Here is a 6363-nt window from a genome sequence, read left to right as displayed (position 1 = left end):
ATACAATTCAATACCAAAAATACAAATAATCCAATTTAAAGGTGGACAGAAAATATGGACAGATCTTTTTCAAAAGAAGACATACTGATGGTCAACAGACACATAAAAAGATGTTCACCATCACTCATCATCAGGGAAATGCAAATCAAAACCACAATGAGATATCACCTCATACCTCTCAGAATGGCTAAAATAAAAAACACGAGGAGTAAAGTGTTGGTGAGGATGTGGAGAAGAAGGAACCCTTGTGTACTACTGGTGGGAATGCAAACTGGTGCAGCCACTGTGGAGAACAGTATGGAGGTTCCTCAAAAAATTACAAATAGAATTACCATATGATCCAGTAATTCCACTAATGGGTATTTATTCAAAGAAAATGAAAACACTGATTCAAAAAGATATATGCACTTCTATGTTTATGGTAGCACTATTCACAATAAATATGAAAGCAACCCAAGTGTCTATTGGTAGATGAATGGATAAAGAAGATGTGGTGTGTACACACACACACACACACACACACATATATACATACAATGGAATATTATTCAGCCATAAAAAAGAGTGAAATCTTGCCATTTGCAACAACACAGACGGATCTAGAGGGTATAATGCTAAGTGAAGAGTTCTCAACATTTGCTACAACATGGACGGCACTGGAGGAGATAATGCTAAGTGAAATATGTCAAGCAGAGAAAGACAACTATCATATGATTTCTCTCATCTATGGAACATAAGAACTAGGATGATCGATAGGGGAAGAAAGGGATAAAGAAAGGGGGGGTAATCAGAAGGGGGAATGAAACATGAGAGACTATGGACTATGAGAAACAAAGGTGATGGGTAGTAAGGAGGACACATATTGCATGGTGCACTGGGTGTTATACACAACTAATGAATCATCGAGCCTTACATCGGAAACCGGGGATGTACTGTATGGTGACTAACATAATATAATAAAAAATCATTAAAAAAATGCTAAGTGAAATATATCAGAGAAAGACAAATATATGATTTCACTCACTGTGTGGAAATTAAGAAAGAAAACAAATGAACAAAGAAAAAACAGACCAAAAAAACCCTCCATGAGACTCTTAAATATAGAGAACAAACAGGTGGTCGCCAGAGAAGAGGTGGAGGGGGGGGATGGGTGAAACAGGTGAAGGGGATTAAGAGTACACTTAATGTGATGAGCACTGAGTAATGTGCAGAATTGTTGAATCACTATATTGTATACCTGAAATGAATTAAACACTATATATTATATTAGAATTTAAAAAATAAATAAAAATTTTAAAATCAGTGGTTGCTACAGACTTATGGAGTGGGATGGAAGAGATGAATAGGTAAAGCACAGGGGGTACTTTAGGGCAGTGAAACTAGTCTGTATGATATTGTAATGATAGATACATGACCTTATGCACAAAACCCATAGAACTGCACAGCATCAAAAGCACCCTAATGTTAACTGTGGGCTTTAGTTTAACATAACCATATTGTTTATTCAATTGTTAAAACTAGGAGAAGCTGTGAGCAGAGAAGAGGGAATATATAATTCACTATGCTATCTGTTCAATATTTCTGTAAAATGTAAGAAACTGCTCTAAAATACAAAAAACTACTCTAATATAAAATCTATTAATTTTTTTAAAAGATCCACCCAGAACTGATTTGTGTGTACATTCTCAACTAGGGCCCATGATTCTATATATGATATAGGGAACATGATTCCATGTTGTTTCATGTATCAGTAGTTTGCTTTTTTAAATTGTTCAACAGTATTACATGGATATTAGACATTTAATTTGCTTTGGGCGATTTCCAGGCTTTGGCTATTATAATACAGCTGCTATGATCATTCGTATACAAGCCTTTGTGTGAACATACACTCATTCCTTTTGGGTAAATACCTATAAATGGATTTGCTGGGTTGCAGAGTAAGAGAATGTCTAACTTCTTATTAAACCATCAAACTCCTTTTCACAGTGGTTATACAATTTTACATTCCCAAGACCAATGTACGAGAGTTTCGTATTCACACCAAGACTTGCTCGTGCCAGTCTTTTAAATTTTAGCCATTCCAGCAGGTGTGTACTGACAGCTCACTGATCTTAATTGGCATAGCCCTAATGACTAATGGTTCTGAACATCTTTTCATGTGTTTATTGGTCATTCACAAGTCTTTTCGTGTGAACGAAAATTTTGCCTAATTTTTACTGGGTTGTTTGTCTTTTATTGGGTTATACAGTTCTTATACATTTTGAATAAAAGACCTCTGTCTTATATGCACAGCAAATAATCTGACAATCTGTGGTTTGCCTTTCCTTTTTCTTAACAGTGTTGGTAAAAAGTTTTGAAAAAATTTTGAAGACCAATTTATCAATTTCTTCTCATATGTATTTTGTAATCTAAGAGATCTTTGGCTCCCCCAAAACATGAAGACATTCTCCCATGCTTTTTTCTAGAAGGTCTACTGTTTCAGATCCATGCGTAGGTCCATTTTTAGTTAGTTTTGTATAAGGAGTGAGCTAAAGGTCAAGATATATTTTTTCTCTACCTGTATATTGTTTCCAGCCCCATTTACTGGAAAAACTAACCTGTCCCAAATTGAATTACCTTGCCACCTCCGTCAAGAGCAACAGACCAATTTCTTTCTTTCTTTTTTTTCTTTTTTAAGATTTTATTTATTTATTTGACAGCCAGCCAGCCAGCGAGAGAGGGAACACAGCAGGGGAGTGGGAGAGGAAGAAACAGGCTCCCAGCGGAGGAGCCCGATGTGGGACTCGATCCCAGAACGCCGGGATCACACCCTGAGCCGAAGGCAGACGCTTAACGACTGCGCTACCCAGGGGCCCCCAACAGACCAATTTCTAACTCGCTACTCTAACTTAATCTATATTCTAACTTTACACAAATTCCTCTCTGTCTTGATTACCAATAGTAGCTTCACAGAAAGTTTCTTTCTTTCTTTTTAATTTAAATTTTAGTTAGTTAACATACAGTGCAATATTGGTTTCTGGAGTAGAATTCAGTGATTCATCACAGAAAGTCTTGAAATCAGACATTGTAAGTCCTTCAACTTTGTTCTTAATTTTCAAAATCATTTAGCTATTCTAGATCCTTTGTATTTCCATATAAATTGTAGAATTGGTCTATCAATTTCCACAGAAAAGGCTGCTGGAATTTTCATTAAAATTGCATTGTCAATATAAATCTATTTGAGAAAGACTGACATCTTAAAAATATTGATTTTTCCAATCCAAGAAAATGGTATGTATTTATTTGGGTCTTCTTTAATTGCTGTGTCTTTTCTGTGTACAGATCTTTCATGTATTTTGTTAAATGTATTTCCAAGTTTTTCATATTGTTTGATGCTCTTGTAAATGATATTTTTAAAAATTTCATTTTCCACTGCAGGGTGTGTGTGCATGCACACATATTATGTATGCTTATATACCTATTTACACACACACATATGTAATTTTTGTACAATGACTTTGTATTCTGTACTTTGCTAAAGACAATCATTAGTTCTAGTAGCTTTTTTGTAATTCCTTAGAATTTGATCCATGCATCATCATGTCTAATGAGAATGCCTGTCTCTAAGTTCACGAAGGTTATTAGTCTGTAGTTTTGTTTCCTTATAAGGTCTTTGTCTGGTTTTGGATTAGGATAATGCTGGCCTCATAAAATGAGTTAGGAAGTGTTCCTTCTTCTATTTTCTAGAAGAGATTGTCTAGAATTAACATTACTTCCTTTATAAATGTTTAGCAGAATTCTCCAAAGAGCGATCTGAGTCAGTCAGAATTTGAACATCCCCCACGCTGTGTGAGCAATGGGAACTGTTCAGTTTACAACATCCTGGTGGTTCCTTACCCTGCCCAAAGGAGTTTCACGTTACTCACACACAGTTCAGCATTCAGCAAGACACTCAAGAACCAGACATCTGGAGCTATTTACTTGCATACTTCCCTTTTCTATGCCCCCCACACTCCAGCCGCCTTACTTGATTCTCCAAACTTTAATCTTGGTCCCCCAGGTGGGATCTCTGTGTCCTGTCCTGTTTGCCCCTTCCTACGCTGTAATCTGGAAAGTTTTTCCAGTCAGAGAGCAGGGGTGATCATGGGACTCACCTGTTTGTATTTCTTTACTCCGGGATCACAGTCCTGTGCTATCTGTAGTTCAATGTCTAAACAAAGCAGCTTCATAAATTATACGCAGTTTCCTAGTTGCTTATGGCAGGAGGATGAGTCCAGCATCAGCTATTCCCTATGGCTAAATTTTAAAGTGTCTTTAGAATTTGTTAAAATATCTTTTTTTCATTCCTCATATTGGTAAATTAATACCTTCTCTCTTTTGTTCATGATTTTACTAAGGATTTATCGATTTTATTAGTGTTTTCAAAGAACCAACTTCTGGTTTTATTTTTTTCTAAACTGTTCCATTGCTTTCTGTTCTTGTCTTTATTATTTCCTTCCTTCTCTTTTCTAGGTTTAATTCTCTGTTCCTTTTCTAACTTCTTGAGATGGGTACATAGATCATGGATTTTCAGATCTTTTTTTCTAATACATGCAAGTAAGACTATAAATTTCTCTTGACATGTTATTTAAGTTACACTGGACAAGTTTTAAAACATAATGTTTTCAATATCATTTAGTTAAAATGTTTTTTAACTTCTATGATATTCTTTGACCTATGAGATCTTTAAGTTATCTTTATATTTCTGATTTCTGACTTACTTCCACTATGGTCAAAGAATATACACTCTACGATTTTAATCCTTGAAATGTGTTGAAATTTGTTTCATGGCCAAGTACATGGTCAATTTTGCTAAGATACCTGAGAAGATACATTCTATAGTTGTTGAGAACAGTGTTTTATAAATATCAATTAAGTCAGGTTTGAAATTGTTATATTGGAATTTTCTTTTTCAGGGTCCCTTTTCCTATCAGTGAGTTAAAAAATCTTTTTTCATGATTGTAGATTTGCCTGTTATTCTTTTTGGTTTTGTCAATGTGTGCTTTATATATTTTGATGTTGTGCTATTAATTGCATACAGTTTTAGAAATACATGTTTTTTTATCACAAGTTGCCAATGGCACTTTATTTTTTTCCTTTTCAACATCCTGTTTTGCAGCTTCCTTGGCCCTTTTTGCCCAGATGCCAAAGAGCTGGGCACTGGCATGAGCCAAACACTGGCGAATGAAGTTCTTCTCAGATGACTCTAGCTTTCTCCTTCCTACAGACATTCTGTATGGGCACAACTAGTCCTGTCAGCTGAGTGGCCAATATGAGTTTTTCAACAGAGTTTTCTCCCTTCTGGGAGCTGAGGGCTTCAAGGGTAAGAGAATGAGCTTGAAGTGGTACTCTTTCAGGTGCCACACATTTACCTGCAGGGGACTTTGTGGACCTGTTCCACCTCCTGGATCCACTGAGATCCCAACAGTCCATGCCACCTTCTTGTGGGTGCTAGCCACACTTAACTCTTATAAACTAAAGCCCCTGCCAGCTCGCAGTTTGGTGTGGTACCTCACCATGGGGCACCTCACTAAAGGCTGGATGGCTCCAGACATCAGATGGAGGGCAATGTGGCATGCTTTGGCTCACTGGGCCTTGTGTCTTCAGATCTTCCGTGCCATTTGGTTGAACCACATGGCTGCTGCCAGACTTGTGGAAGTGGGGTTCAGGATCAGGCCATTCCAGCTGGGCACCATGGCTGCTGCCTATGGGGCTGAGGAAGAATAGTCAGCAAAAAAGGTATAAATAGTATATATTTCTAACTGTTTAACACTTTCATCAATATATCATATCTCCCCTTCTTTCATCAAATGGCAAGTAAGCTGCTGGCTGGATGTTCAAGGATGGCCTCAGTAACACGACTGGTGGTTACTGGGCTGTTGGCCAGATCCTGATGGATTATTGGCTGGGGCATCTTGGGTCTCCTTAACACAGCCTCTCACCCTTCAGCATATGGGTGATCTAAGAGCTTCCATTATAACAAGAGTGCAAACCCCCTTGAAGTGCAGCAGGAGGGCAAACATATTTGCCAGTGTCCAAGTGGCCAAATAAAGTCATGTGGACAACCCAGCTTCGAGGCAGAATAGGTATCAACTTTTGTTGAAGACCTGAAAGGTGACATTGTGAAGGGGCATATATACAGGAATGGGAAGAACCTGTGGCCATCTCTGTGATGTACCAAACTCCTAATATCAAACATGACGAACCTGTCTAGACTCTCTGACTCAACTTCCTTCTCTCCTCTCTTCTCCTCTTCCTCTCCCTCTCCCTCTCTCTCTCCCTCTTCCCGTCTTTCTCTGTGTCAAACAGCAAATGTACTGGCTTTCTATTTTAGGAAGAGGTAGA

The 6363-nt window shown here is 37.6% G+C and overlaps 1 pseudogene; it reads right to left on the bottom strand.

Annotated features, from left to right (window-relative positions):
* Nucleotides 1-5045: 5045 nt before the first annotated feature.
* On the bottom strand, nt 5046-5714 carry LOC123794191 (large ribosomal subunit protein eL13 pseudogene; annotated as a pseudogene).
* Between the last annotated feature and the right edge of the window lie 649 nt (nt 5715-6363).

This window comes from Ursus americanus, chromosome 35 (genome assembly GCF_024610735.1).
Source record: "Ursus americanus isolate L20-20 chromosome 35, mUrsAme1.1.p, whole genome shotgun sequence".
In the NCBI taxonomy this organism is placed as follows: domain Eukaryota; kingdom Metazoa; phylum Chordata; class Mammalia; order Carnivora; family Ursidae; genus Ursus; species Ursus americanus.
The sequence above is the reverse complement of the archived record's forward strand: the minus strand, read 5'-3'. Positions and strand labels throughout refer to the sequence as shown.